The sequence below is a fragment of the Chiloscyllium punctatum genome, chromosome 23 (assembly GCF_047496795.1).
Source record: "Chiloscyllium punctatum isolate Juve2018m chromosome 23, sChiPun1.3, whole genome shotgun sequence".
In the NCBI taxonomy this organism is placed as follows: Eukaryota; Metazoa; Chordata; class Chondrichthyes; order Orectolobiformes; family Hemiscylliidae; genus Chiloscyllium; species Chiloscyllium punctatum.
The window spans coordinates 59,442,284-59,457,805 of NC_092761.1; the positions used below are offsets into that span (position 1 = coordinate 59,442,284).

At 46.0% G+C, this 15,522-nt stretch overlaps 1 protein-coding gene across 4 annotated transcripts in view; it reads left to right on the plus strand.

The window, feature by feature from the left end:
• Positions 1 to 514: 514 nt before the first annotated feature.
• Positions 515 to 15,522, plus strand: part of cdon (cell adhesion associated, oncogene regulated) — a 191,952-nt gene continuing 176,944 nt past the window's right edge. For 3 of the 4 annotated variants that reach the window (XM_072593057.1, XM_072593054.1, XM_072593059.1), the window contains exons 1-2: positions 517 to 640; positions 1,208 to 1,352. The gene's annotated coding sequence lies outside the window, so the exon portion shown is untranslated. Of the gene's footprint in view, positions 641 to 1,207; positions 1,353 to 15,522 lie in introns of all 4 variants that reach the window. The other variant, XM_072593055.1, reaches the window with a different exon arrangement.

Here is a 15,522-nt window from a genome sequence, read left to right on the forward strand (position 1 = left end):
TGAAAGTACACTCCATCCATCGGCATCTGACCAGAATCCCTGATTCACTTGTAATTAAACCTCGCCTCTTGCTCAGTCTGAGGGGAAAGGACATCCAATCTGCTTGGGCCTAGATTCAGGATCAACAACCCCTGACCTCTGCAGATGATGTAAAGAAGGTGCCTATCTGAAAATTGAACTTCTAAGAAAAGAAAGATAAACGATCCACTGCCAAACTTTATCCAAAGCATATGTTTTTCCCACTATTCTAGTTATCTGGGATATTTCCTGCATGTTTATCACCATGGTAACCGGCCCAGCATGAAAGAACTATTTACTAGTGCAGAAGAGAAGATCAGGCATGTGTTGTCAATTTGGAAACCGGTAAATAGATGTTCTTTCTGTCTGCAAGCTAGTGAAAAGACAAGCTGATGTTAGCAAAGACTGACAGAAAAATGACCAATCTCCTCAAACAATCCCACAGTCCTGCACCATTCTCTTATTGGCTTGACTGAGAGTTTTTTTCTCGCTCGCTGAGCTGTGATAGCGTGGAGTCTGGGCACTGAGCCCATTTGTAACTTTAAAGAAAATCTTCAAAACTGTCCAGCATTTGGAGGGAGCTGTCAGACTGGGAGATTGCAGTGAGACAGCCAGGTCGGAGGTAAGTGTGCTGAGGAGAGTCAGGGAACGGTGACTGTTGTAATCAAACCACACATCAGTGGGCTGCATAAAGTGGGATGCTTCTCCTTCCCTGGTTTCGCAGGGACTTGTAACAGGCACCTGGCTTTCAACAAACACAGACTGCCATTCTGTTCACCTCCCTGCATAAAGCTGGTGTAGAGATCAGAGCAAGCTGCATGTTTTCTTCATAGAATTACACATGCCTAGCTGTAACAGACTCCCAAATATGATTCAGTCCCAATCCCTCTGAGGCGACTGTTATTCAGTCATGAATCTCAAATTCCTTGTTGTGGTTAACAAAGGCTTTTGTTTTTGAATTACTGCTTGGGGCTTCTGCTTACTCAAAGCGGCGGAGCTGGGGGAGAGAGGTGTGGTGACACTCTGAGATATTTAACTGCATGTGTGCGAAAGGGGAGCTGCTGTCTGTCTGTGAATCCAAGCTGTTCTGTCACAGTGTGACACCTTTGGCTTTGTGGCTTTCAGACATGATGCAGACCATGGGTCCACTTATTGTCTGTTTCAATAAATCATTGTTTTCCTGGAACAGGTCACCCTCAGAGTGTCTCAATGTTGGTGGTGAGATACAGCGTCCAGATAAACACCCATCTCAGAGTTGGGTCGATTGCACACCTTGCCCGTTCCAACCTCTAGAAGTTTGGCGCCATTTTCCCTGGTGATTAGTGTAAACTAAGGTGGGTAGCCATGAGTTAACTGCACTCACCCGCAAATATGAAGAGTGAAGGGCAGAGAATGGGTTGGAACAGTTTAATGTCAGGTTTATGTGGCCGACACTCAGTCTGTGAGCCATCAGGCTACCCTTAGCACCATTGGGTTTCCACATGGAATAGTTAGCGATGAGAGATTGGTTGAGTAACTGACTTAATAGAAGCAAATAATTACTTGTGTTTAAAAGGTGCTCTAGTCACTGAATTAAACAGGGCAATACAGAGGAACCTCGATTATCCAAATGACACTGGCAGGGAGTATTTTGTTCAAATAATCGAATGTTTGGATAATCGAATGCTGGATAACACAGTTTAGCCAAGCATCAGGAGCTTTCAATCTTGTTCAGATAATCCAAAATTTGGATAATTGACGTTCGGGTAATCGAGGTTCCTCTGTCTTAAGTTCCTTGGTTTATATACACACTGCTGATGCCAATATTAGACAAAAGGATGACTAAACAATGTTGCCACAAAATCCATTCAATCAGCTAGAAATGTTGCTTATTAAATAATTCTGAGGGGAGTTGATTTGGGTCTCAAAAGGATATTTCCTCTTGTGGGAGAATCTCGAACCAGGAGGGTCATAGTTTAAAAATAACCGGATGACCACTTCAAGCAGAAATTGGAATTTTTTTTTCTCTGAGAGGTTTGTGAGTCTTTGGAATTCCCTTCTTCAAAAGGCAGCGAATGTGGAATCTCTAAAGGGGTGGTACAGTGGCTCAGTGGTTAGCACTGCTGCCTTACAGGGTCAGGGACCTGGATTTGATTCCTGCCTCAGGCGACTGTCTGTGTGGAGTTTGGATATTTTCCTTGTGTCTGTGTGGGTTTCCTCCTGCAATCCAAAGATGTGCAGGTCAGGTGAATTGGCCATGCTAAATTGCCCGTAGGTTAGGTGCATTAGTCAGGGATAAATATAGGATTGGAGAATGGGTCTGGGTGGGTTACTCTTCAGGAATCGGTGTGGACTTATTGGGCTGAAGGGCTGGTTTCCATACTGTGTGGAATCTTATCTAGATATTTTTAAGGTAGAGATAGATAGATTCTGGATTATCAAGATGCTGAAAGATTATCGAGGATAAACAGAAATGTAGAGTTGAGGTTAAAATCTGACCAGCCATGCTCTTATTGAATGGCTTGTAGTGGCCATTCCTGGTCAGGTTAATCTCACTTGTTCACCAACTCTAAAGTTAACACAGTCTGGAGCCCAGATGGAAAACAGCAGCATAGTCCCAGGCCACAGAATTGTGTTCTAAAGATGGGCGATTTAGCATGGCCAATCCACCTAATCTGGTCATCTTTGGATTGTGGGAGGAAACTTGAGCACCTGGAGGAAACCCATGCAGACACAGGGAGAACATGCAAACGGCTCAGGTGACTGTCTGTGTGGAGTTTGTACATTCTCCCTGTGTCTGCGTGGGTTTCCTCCGGGTGCTTTGGTTTCCTCCCACAATCCAAAGATGTTCAGGTTAGGTGGATTGGCCATGCTAAATTGTCCCATAGTGTTCAGGATGTGTAGGCTAGGTACATTAGTCAGAGGTAAATGTTGGGGAATGGGTCTCAGTGGGTTACTCTTCAGAGGGTCAGTGTAGACTTGTTGTGCCAAATGGCCTGTTTCCACACTGTCCTGTCCTCTATGAGGATTCCACACTGTCCTGTCCTCTATGATTCTATGAGCACTGAATCAGTGAGCGAAGGAGCTCCCAGGGATGCCAATGAGCAGGAAGATCCCACTCTCACACTTTGATCCATGCTGAGCTTATTGATCTTAGTGGAGTGGGCTATGATGGGTGCAGTGAGGGCTGTTAGTTAGTTTAGGTGGCCAAAACACTGTGCATTGATGGCATTGACTACCCGTCTCCTCATTTTGCCTCAGAGTGATTCCCTCAGACCCTTTGGACACTACTAGAAGAGGGAGCAGGTTGGGGTTCACTCCAGCACAGCTGCACAAACACAGGGGAAGGTGCACCTCGGCTTCCAGATCAAGTCCCATAAGGTTGAGGGCAAGACAGTGTCAAGACAAGCTGGTTCCCAAGGCCAAATAGCTTCCTAGGAAAGCTGCCTTTGGAATTCTGCTCTGTACCTGTGTGACACACAGCAAGACAGGGAGCAGACAAAAGGAATGAGGTTTAATTGAGCTGAGCAGTTCCTTCACAGGCTCTTTCAAGATGGGAGGGATGGTTATGGAGGGGTGTGTTGTATGAGACACAGTAATATTCTCCTGGCTGTGAAGTCACTTGCAGTGTCAGACTCTCCTGTTCACCCTTGACCCCATCTCCGCTGCCTTACACTGACACTTTCCTTTCAGAAAGGTAATCCTTGTTTTCAAATTCCTCCATGCCTTTTGCTCCTCCATACCTCTGTTTTCTCCTCCAGCTCAGCTGCATTCCCTGATCTCATTGCTCCATATCGGTGTTCCGGAATTTGTGAATGAAGGTCTTTTTGTTATTCATTGATGGGATAAGGACATCACCGGCTAGGCCAGCCTTTATTGCCCATCCCTAATTGCCCAGAGGGCAGTTAAGAGTCAACCACATTGCTTTGGGCTGGAGTCACATGTAGACAGTTTCCTTCCCTAAGGGGCATCAGTGAACCAGATGGGTTTTCATGACAATTGACAACACTTTCACAGTCATCATTGGCAGCACGGTGGCTCAGTGGTTAGCACTGCTGCCTCACAACGCCAGGGACTCAGGTTCGATTGCAGTCTCGGGCAACTGTCTGTGTGGAGTTCCTGCATTCTCCCTGTATCTGCAAGGGGTTCCCCTAGGTGCGCTGGTGTCCTCCCACTATCCAAAGATGTGCAGATTAGATGGATGGGATATGGGAAATGCAGGGTTACAGGGATAGGGTGGGATGCTGTTCGGATGTGGCCTCAATGGGCTGAGTGGCCTGCTTTCAGGCTCTTAATTCCAGATTATTGAATTCAAAGTCCACCAACAGCTCTGGTGGTATTGAAGCCAGCTCCCCAGAACATTACCTGCGTCTCTGGATCAACAGTCCAGTGATGATACTATTAGGCCATCACTACTCGTTTAATATCAGGGCCAGCTCAATCCAGCCTCCAGGAGCCGGGCATCTATGAGGTCTAACGCTATCACATTTCCAACATTCACTTTAGATGTGGGTATCACAACAAAGCCAGCATTAATTACCCTCCTCGTCACCCTGAGAGGACAGTGGCCAACTCCTGAGTAACTTAATATCTCTGAGTGCTTTAGCGGGCACTTTGCTACACTGAGTCTGGAGTCATGTATATCGAGCAAGTGTATAAGAACAGCTGGCTTCCTTCCCTGAAGGACATTTGTAAGCCATTTGGACATTTTACAACAATTTGACTGATTCATAGTCACTCAGATCTGGTTTTCATTTATAGATTGTTTTGGAATTCAAATCTGAAAGCCCCTGTTGGTGGATAATGAATGGCTGCTTTCGGAATTATTAATCTAATAACGGAACAACTTCTTTCAGCTGTAGAGTTGCTGTCAGTCATTACGGATGGGAGGTTTTAATACCCCACATATTTTCTATTCCCTTTGGGGAGTAGCAGGGAGGTTTTCCCTCAGATTAAGTTGGACAGAATAAAGGGTTGTGCAATGAGGGTTCACCATGATCCCAGACATCCATTACACTGTTGACAAACCTGAGCCCCTAACTGATTACTAGCTCTGACTCTCTGCTCTGTGCTGTCATACAGTGGAATCTTCCTAGGCCCTGAATGATAGGGACTATGGCGAGAAATTTGGAAGAATCATGTGAGAGGTCCAGGTGAGGCCTTTCTTGAGGTTAGGAGCAACTGCGCTCTGGATGTTGAGAATGAGATTCTTGCTAGTAAGTGGCAACAAGCCCATCAACATTGCTCATTCTCACCTCTTGAGTATCCCGATTCCCATTCTGTCCATCAGCCTCATGGAAACTAGATGCTGAGGATATCTGAGGTGAATCTCAGTGTCGGGTACCTGGCAACTCCAGCTCACCACTTGCTCCTCCAGACCGCCATCTTGGACACCTGACAACGGTGTCTCAGGGCATGCTCCACGAGCAGAGATTGAACGTACCCATGGCCACGGTGGCTGGCAACCAACACATGCCAGCCTCCCTCTGCCATCACGGCACATCCCTGATTGACTTATTGTAGTCTCCCAGATTTTGGATGCTGCTCTTTGGAGCACACTGTCATCTCCCATTGTATTGCTGATGCAAGGGCACTATGTGCGTAGGGGTGGGCACCAACTCACGGATTCAACCAGCATGCACCTTAGGGTTGTCTGGTTGTTTTATTTAGTGCTCAGTAGCTTTGCATCCACTTAGATGTTCACAGCATCCCTGCCTTGTCATTCTGGCACTTTGCATTGCCTTGTTATTTATCTCGGAACGCAAACCCCGGGAAGCTTGCCATGGTCAGTGTCAGTGATCAGTCAAGGGGGGAATCCCCATGCTCCATAGATCTCCCAGCTGCACCATGTGCCAGCCCTGGCAAACCTACCTGCAGAACTAATACACTAACTTCTTATGATTTATGTGCAAGGCCTCTCAAATCCCTCTGTCCCGCAGCTTCCTGCAGTCTTTCTCCATTTAAATAATACTTCAGTTCTTCCTGCCAAAGTCTCCCATATTACAAGGGGTGGAAGTTGGAGCATGTAAACATGGAATGCACAGTGGGGTGGGGGGGAAGAGAGAGGAGCACAACACTAGCCAATCTGCCACACTTCTTGCCAGGACATAGACAGGGACTACCTGGTCATCTCGTGCAGTGCCAAAACCCTTTCCTCATTTCCTTATCCCAACCCCGCCCCATCAGAACTGACTCTTTCCACCAGTCCTATTACAGCGTGAGAGAAAGGGAGGGATTGGTGGATCTGTTAGTGCTGGTGAAGGGGGTGGGGGGGGGGGAACGGGTGGTGAGATAGCATACGTGAGTGAGGAGGTAGCACGGAGAGCCTGCAGAGTTAACAGGGAGGGAGGACTGAAGGGGTGAGAGCGAGTGAGGGATGCTCTATATGACAGTGAGAGTGGTAGACCATGACCCTGGGTGGGACATAGGTGCAGGGAGCAGAGGTAAAGTGAGTATACCTGGCAAGGAGCAGATGGTGGCACTTACCCTGGCAGAGCAGAGAAGATCATCAACTTCCTTACTCTACCCAGAATTGCTGGGCTTTCCTCTGGACCTGTGACAACCTCTGACTGGATGTACATGGTCTCCTCTGGCAGTACTCTGGGCAGAGGATGACCTTCCTCTGGACTGACTGCACCACCAAGACATCCAGTCCCTGTCTGAGAGGTGGGCACCAATTTCCTCATGTGATCCATGCCCACGTCTGCAAAAGAGCAGGGCAGCTCCAGACAGTCGGCAACTGACTATGGCAACAGCACTTCTATATTCTGGGATATCTGGGCAGTAGAAAGCACTTCTGACAATGGCAAGTGAGAGGAAAGGGCTAGCATCAGCCTGGGGGAGCGGTAACTTGCTACAGTGTGAGATGGGCTTTACATGATTGAACAAGAAACTGAGAGACTTCATCAAGAAACCCTCTAAGAAACTTAGTGAAAATGATACTTGCCCAAATTATGGAAGGATATAACTCATGACCTTTATTTACACAAGTTTAAGAGAATTCAAGTGCTTGTAGTTTCTGCTACTGACACTTTAAATGGTCTGAATGATTGCCACTTTGATTAGCTTATAGAACAAAGCCGGTTTTCTTATCTCTGGTGATGTAACTGACAGTCACTTGAACATCATTGGTAAATGTTCCTTTGGTAGTTTAGAACCCAAGCTCTGAAATTCTTTCTCTGTATCTCTCAGCTTCTCTGCCTTATTTTTCTCCATCGAGACACTTTTTAAAACCTACAACTTTGACCGAGCTTTTAGTTATCTGGCCTTTCTTTAATGGGGCTGGGTGTCAGACATTGTTTATAATGTTCCTGTGAAGTGTCTTGGGACATTTCATCACATTAAATGTGCTCTACGAATATTCATTGGTGTTGTTGTTGTAGTTGTGAGTATGTCGTGTCCCTGCCTAAAGCAGGAGGCCTTGAATCCCAGTTCTGGGCTTTGACGACAAACCAGCCAGGCATTTCACCCTGTCCGCAGGTGGGAAACATCTGCACGCACAAGGAAGGAGTTAAAAAGCCTCGCAGGATTGTAGAGCATGCAGCAATAGCAAGACTTGGATTTATGAGCTGCTGTTTTTCCAAAGTATTTTTGGCTTGAGGTTGTGCTAGCATTGCCAGGCTCAGGCTCACCTGACAGGAGCTGCTTGTGTTTAACTGTGTGTGTGCGTGTGGTGGGTGGGGGTGTGTGTCTGGGGAACACCATATTAGGACTGCAAACTCGGGGAACAGGGTCAAAACAGCCCAGCATTGGCTCACTTCTCACTGTGTTCCACCGTTGCCTTATTTTCAAACTCCCTGGGGCAATGCACTCATTTGTTGAGAGGTGTACCTGCTACATTGTGAGGTATTCAAGGGTCAAAAAACCCACCCTCTTTCAGCAGTGAACGAGACTTGCTGGACCTGAGCTGGATTTGGCAAGAGTGGGAGATCCATGAACAGGTCCAGTTCTGCCAAACCAGTGAGTTTGATTTGACAATCCTGGAGGTAAACCTGGAGGCCCAGGATTATAATATGATGCTGCTTCAGAGCTGCTGAACTCACATGTCCTAATCAGCCTGAGACTACTCCAGTCTGCCTACTGAGGACATCTCCTTATGCTGTCCTTTCACCTCTGGGACCCAGCTTTTGAATCTGGCCCAGGAGTAATGAGCTGACGTGTCCTCACTGAGGATTGGGTGGTCACAAACTGATTTCTAGCAGCTTTACGCCTACAGCACAGAACCTGGGCTGTTCCATACTTAAATGCTGGAATCCCGTGAGCATCGGGAAGGTGAAATACATGGGGGAGGATTTCGAGGGTGACCCCTTCGGTTCTGCTGCTGAAGGGTCACCCGCTGAAACTCTGACTTGCCGATTCTCCCAGACGCTAATGGCCTTGCTGTGGATTTCCTACACTGCAGCATTCAGCCCATCGATTCCACACTCTGAAGAGCATCCCACCCAGACCCATCCTATCCCTGTAGCCCTCCATTTTCCACAGCTAACCCACCAAACCTGCACATCTTTGGACTGTGTGAGGGAACCAGAGCACCCAGAGGAAACCCACGCAGACACAGGCAGAATGTATAAACTCCACACAACCTGAGGGTGGAATCGAACCTGGGCCCCAGCGCTGTGAGCCACCCCAGTAATTGACAGTATAGTGGGATTCCCACTGAGAGAAGCTCAAAGGACCCTGAGGTTGTGGTAATTTGCACTACATCACTGGGGCATTGTAGAGGGAGCTTTTCTGTTCTTGATGTTGTAATGGGATGTGGACAGCATTGACGAGGCCAAACATTTCTGCCCATCCCTCATTGCCCTGCAACCAGTTTGATAGGCCATCTCAGAGGGCAGCTCAGATTCAACCATATCATAGTTGGTCTGGCGTCACATGGAGGTCAGACTAGGTAAGGATGATAGATTCCCCCTCTATGAAGGGCCTTAGGGTTTTCACAATCACCAGTGGTCACCATCACCGAGTCCAGCTGGGTATCGTGGGTTGATTAATTAAATTCTAGTTTCACCAGCTGCTCTGCTGAGATTTGTGCTCATTTCACCCAGATCATCAGCCTGGCTCTTTGGATTACTCACATTTACACTCTGCCATCATTATTTCCTTGTCTCCTGTCCTGGGAGTGTTTGAGAGGAGACTGCGTCGAGGGATATTTACTCTGAACCAAACCCCATGCTGTCCCTGTCCTGGGAGTGGTTGTATGGGGACAGCGTAGAGGGAGCTTTGCTTTGTATCGAACCCCATGCTGTCCCTGTCCTGGGAGTATTTGATAGGGACAGTGTAATGTCAATCAGCCGGTTCAGATAGGTTAAATTTTGAGGTGATTTGAGGATCCGTCATTCAGTGCTAGGGAGTCCGTTCACAGAGTGGGTCTCCAAGGAATCTTTCACCTTTAACTCAAAGAAAAACTTTCCAACAGAAGTAATCAATCATGCAGAGAGATGACGGGATAAGTCAGCTGGCTTTCTCTCCTCTGATGAGCTGAGGTGGTGCCCCAAGACCAGGACTGAGTGGGAGGGGTGAACAGAATACAGAAAATAATATTTTCATGAATGGATTGGCCTACTGTGACTAAATATGGAAAACATTTTCACAGTTATGACAGCGCAAATGCGTGATAACAGCTTATATTTCACTGAAATAACTTATGACTCATTGTGTAAGCATTTAGACTGAGAGGGAGCTACACACTGGGCAATGTGCACTGTTCCCACAAAAGAGGTCGAAGCACTTTCATTGGACTAAGGTCTGCCAACAGAGCAGACCATCTTTATTCTTCACACCTGCTGTTAGTCCAGGGACTGGTCAACTGGGTTACAGTGCCAGTCGGAATTCTTGAGTCTTTTCATCTCACAGTGGAGATCTCCATCTCGGACCTTCCCGAGCTTGATAAATTCTACCTCCTTCCTCGCCTCTCCACCCTCATCATAAGTTCAAGTCTCTTCATCTCCTCAGCCCCTCCCTGTCTCAGCAACATTGTCTGGCCTTACAAGTGCCTCAGAACCTTCACGTCCCTCCAGCTCTGGTCATTGGTGCATAACCCAACCTTTAACTTGGCAATTATGTTTTCTGCTGTCTCAGCCCTGAACTCTGGAATGTTCCGCACCCCCCACCAAAGCCCTTCCTTTCAGACACTCCTTAAAACCTACCTCTTTGACCATGTATTAGGTCACCTGTCCTAATGGCACCTTCTCTGATTCCGTGCTAGTTTTTGTTCGATAATGTTCAAGTGCAAAGCTTTGGGACAGTTTACCAAGTTGAAGTCTCCACTTAAATGAAAGCTGTTGGTGTTGGCTGCTGTTATTCACCGCAATCTTTAATGCTCCTCATCTCTCCTGTACCTCACCTTTGCCACAATCTCCAGTGTCGTTTTATACTCTGTTTGGTATCATCTTTTTTATGAATCTTCTCAGTATTGCTGTGAGCTACGAGCCACCCACTGAGATTTACCAAAGATCTAGATCTCGAACCGTTCCATGATTCTTACACCTAGGTTCATTAAAGTTGCTTGAAATAGTTTTACACCATCCTATTCTCAGCAGGTTAACCTGTCCTCCTGGGATCAGGGGCCCATCAGTCCCCGAGGATATCAAGCTCTCACTCTCCGATCGTCATCTCCTTCATGTGGACAATGTTCAAAGGGGAATTCGCCCCATTATAATGTACCATTGCTGCACAGTAACCTTTCTCAAGTATCTTACATGGATAAACTGAGACCCAAATATCAGACTTCAGTAAAACAGCATTAAAATATCACAATGAGCACCTGTTTAACAGGATCACAATGTAACTCCAATAATAGAATCAATGTGACCCTAATAACAGGCCTCAGTGAAACTCCAATAACAGACCTCAGTGGAACCCTATTAACAGGACCTCAGTAGGACCCCAATAAGAGAAGGTCTGTGAGTCCCAAAACCAGAAGCTCAGTGAGAACAGAATGAATGGCCTATTTCTGTTCCGATGCATGTTGCTCTGTTTCTACATTGCTTTGTATTTGTTCTGTATCGAATGTGTCTTGTACCATCACTGGATATATCTGAGGAGGCAGTGCAGAGGACTGCTCTCCTGTCTCTAACTTGTGCTATACCTGTCAGGAAACATTTGATATGTTACTGTACAAGGAGCTTTTCTTGACATTTTCCCATCGTTCCCTTTAGCCTTACATCCAGACTGTGTCTGTGTGTATGTGTGTGTGTGTCTGTGTCTGTGTCTGTGTGTGTGTGTCTGTGTGTGCGTGTCTTTGCCTGTGTGTGTGTGTCTGTGTGTGTGTCTGTGTGTTTCTGTGTCTGTGTGTCTGTGTCTGTGTGTCTGTGTGTGTCTGTCTGTGTGTGTGTGTGTCTATGTGTGTCTGTGTGTGTGTGTGTGTGTGTCTGTGTCCGTGTGTGTAATTATTGAATGTACCATTGATTTTCTCCTAAAGCCTCAAAGATTAATATTTTTGGAGATTTAATTTGAAAAAGAAACATACTTTCATCAGTCCCCAGAGTGATTATGGCTGCCTTAAACCTAATTTTACAAGAGGTACACCAACCATCCCTCCACATCAAATGTAATAAAGAATGGATTGCATTTAAATGGTACTGAACCCAATCTCTGCATGTTTCAAAGTGTCTTCCAGCTAATGTGGTGTGTTCTAAGTGTATGCACAATTGTAAAGTATGAAATGAGACAGCTAGTTCATGCACAGCAAGCTCTCATGAAGAAAAATATAATAAATGGTTAGATAAACTTTAGTAATGGCGGTAGAGAGATTAATATTGGCCAGACCTCTTCTTCGGTAGGATGGTGCCATACACCTTCTCTGTCCATCTAGATGTGCAGAGAGGATCTCAATTCAGCATTTCATTTGAGAAATGGTACTTGTACCAATGTAGCACTCTCTCACCGCACCACAGTGTCAGCATGCATAATGACCTCCATTCTCTATGCCGTAAGCTTTCTAAGCCAGAGGGGAGGGAGTCACCCACCAAGATCTGACAGAGATCTGCTCAGCTCTGAACTCAGACATACCCTGACATGGAGGGAGATTCATCACAGGCAGCAAGACTATTACACTCCCACCCACTGACAACTGGCCAGAGTTTTCACTTCCTTCCTACAGTGCAGACTTATCAATGGGATTTAGAGGCATTGAGAAGAAGTGACAAGATTATCAAGAGTAATATAGGGAGGCCAAAGCAAACAGGAAAGGCCGAACCAGCTGAGGCTCTCTCCCCTGAGAAAGAGGCTGCTGATGGGGTGTCCAGCAGATATTTAATTATTTAATTATGTCCCCCCCCCAAGAAAACTGCTTCAGTAGGGATCTTTAAAATGAGAAAGAGACTTGGCAGGATGAAAAGAAAGGAGATATTGCTAATTACATGGAAGACCAGAACTAAAGGCCTTTAACACAACAGAGCTGCTAATAAACCCAATAGGAAATTTAGATACTTCTTTACCTGAAGACTGATAAGAATATAAAACTCAAAAAGACAGGGAGTGGGTGAAATGTATCACATGGATACAGTTAAGGAGAAGCTAGATACTAAAGGACACATGGATATATAGACAGTGAGATGAGGGAAATGCTGTGAGTGGGTGTATATGAGACATAACCACTAGAATAGGTGGATAGAGCCTTAAGGTCTTTTGCTGCTTGTTCTGTGGGGCAGGAAGGTTGGAGCTGGGCCTCAGAGTTCTGCCTCTGTGTTTACCAGCAGGCCAAGGCTTCAATGTGATAAAGGCACTGCACAAAATGATCCTAAGTTACGCAGCCCACTAGGCCAGAGTTCACACCTGACCCCCATCTCCCACAGCCTGAACTCAACTGAAGCACAGCACAGTAATCCCATTGCCCCAAAATTACACTGAGCCAATCTTAGCCCTCTGCCTGTGCTGTCCCTCTGTGAGGGAATATCCCTGGGAAGAACATCACACTCTAAATGAGGGGGATGAAATTAACCATGAAATGAGAGGCTAAGGACTGGCTACTTTGAGAACAGAAGCCAGCTTTGTCCCCTGGTGTAGTTGGAGAGGCTGTAGCACCAGTGCCAATTGCTAGACAGAACAAGACCAAAGTCTGCCTTATTCACTTTCCATCCCAGGGTATCATATGCTACAATAACAACAGGGTGAGGGGAAGGGGATTATTGTCAACTAATTCCAGCAATTGTTCCATATGAATCTCTGACCATGAGGTCACGAAGACCCCAATGCTTCTGGGTGGCTGTCAGAACCATAGATCCAAATGCAAGCTCTTCCAAAACATGTTATATTCTTGTTGAGAATGTCTCAAATTATCCATATGCTGTTTCCTGGAATTGTTATTTTCAGAAAGAGATTGACTGAATGAAGGATTACCAACAGGGGTCCTATTCCATAGATTGACCACGCCCTTACTGAAAAAGGATCACATTCAGCACCAACTGAGGCTATTTGGCCCATCGTGCCTAGACTGGCTATTTAAAAGACCTTTCCAATTCGTCACACATTCCCCATCATTCCCCAGTGGTCAGGCAAACGGTTTCATTTCTAAGTATTTATCTAATTCCCTTTCAAAAATTACTATGGAATCTGCTTCCATTCAGGCAGTACCTTTAAATGTATTTCTATTTATGTCCCCAGTGACTCTTTTTCCAATTGAGGACAAACTCGAAGCCATGGAGGAAGTAGGGATGCAGCCCTTTGCTGTTCTCTGTAGAGGTGAAGGTTTGTTTGGAGACTAGATTGCCTGCACTGAGCTTGCTAAAGCTCCATGGGGACTCTGTAGTGGGTCTCAATCCTACACTACCCCTGCTCAACATCGATCAGCCTGTGGACTCCTTTAAAGGAGTGACTTGCCTGTGCTACCAGGCAAGGGACACTTAGAGATCCACTGGGAAATCAATGCAGCAGAGGGGGACAGACAAAAGCAAACAATTCCACCCACAGAAAGTTGTAAAAAGCTCAATAAACAATATGTATTGGCCATTTACTCAGCGTGTGTCATTGCTGACCATGACTGAGCAAAGTTCAGTATTGTTTATTCTGACAAACTTGCACAGAGCACAGGCAAATTATGCACACACTCAGAGATGACTTGCTGTGTCATTTCAACCTTGTTTCCATACTGCCCATTCTGGCAAGAAAGGGGTTAATGTCAGAGACCAGCCTATGATTTGATTAAGACACCAGCGGCACATTATCAACAAATCAGAACGAAGCCAAAGGTGATCCACAAAGACGGGGTGGGGGAGCGGGGAAGGTGAATGGTGAGATGGATTGACCCTTCGATCCTGCCTGACCTGGGTTTCCACCATAGACAGGTAAGAGGCTGGAAGAGCGTAGCAAGCCAGGCAGCATCAGGAGGTGCGGAAGTCGACATAGCTTCCACCAGCTCATGAGCTGCCCCAACCATCCCACCCCCCCACTCCCCCAATTCCCAACTGCAACACACTCCCTCCTCCCTCCACTATGATCACATCATCTGGCTTGTTCACCTGACCACCCAGTGTTCAGATTCCTCAATGTCTTTAACCTCCTCCACTCCTACAGCCCAAGGAGATCTCCTTGCTCATTGGCCTCTTGATCATTCACAGTTTTTCACCACTGAATCATTGATCTGGAACCTAAGCCGTGCAATGTCCTTCCTAACCCTCTCCACCTCTCGATCTCACTTTCCCCCTTTAAGCCCCTATTTAAATCCCACCTCATCGACCTAATACCTCCTTAAATGGCACAGTTTAGTTCAGTGATATCTCTCAGTGAAGCATTTTGAGACCATTTACTTCTGATGTTATATGAATGCAATTGCTTTTGAGACACTTGTTTTGTTTGTGATATGATTAAAAAGATGGGACATCTGAGCGTGTCCCCATCACAAGGTTGTCTTGTTTCATGCCAAGAATCAAATGTAACTGGGGAATATCTGTAAACATTCCTCCTCAGGGTGCCAGACTACATGCTTTACATCAGCTTTTTGAACATTCCTCTGCATGTTTCTGCTAATTATGGATAGAGGTGTGGGAACCACATTTCTCATTTTAGATCCAACCTGCTTTGTTCGACATGTTCAAGCAAATCACAAACATGGATGTATGCAATAGGAACAGCAGTCATCAGCTTGTGAGCATAGCACTCAAAAAATTACTCCGCTAGTGTGGAGAGAATCTTCCACTAACCCTTAACAGCCCTGTCTCTCAGCCTCAATCAGAGACAGCATGTGGTTAGCAGTAAAGCTCCTGTACACTGCCTCATAAAACACTACCAGGTCACATACATGATTTGGAGGTGCCAGTGTTGGATTGGCGTGGACAAAGTTAAAACTCACACAACACCAGGCTATTGTCCAACAGATTTATTTGGAAGCATTCGCTTTCGGAGCACTGTTCCATCATCAAGTCATTGTGGAGTATAAGATCGTAAAACACAGAATTTATAGCAAAAGTTTACAGTGTGATGTAAATGAAATTATATATTGAGAAAGACCTGGATTGTTTGTTAAGTCTCTCACCTTTTAGACTGAACAAGACTGTTCTTTTGAACTCAGAGATAATTGAAATTCATAAT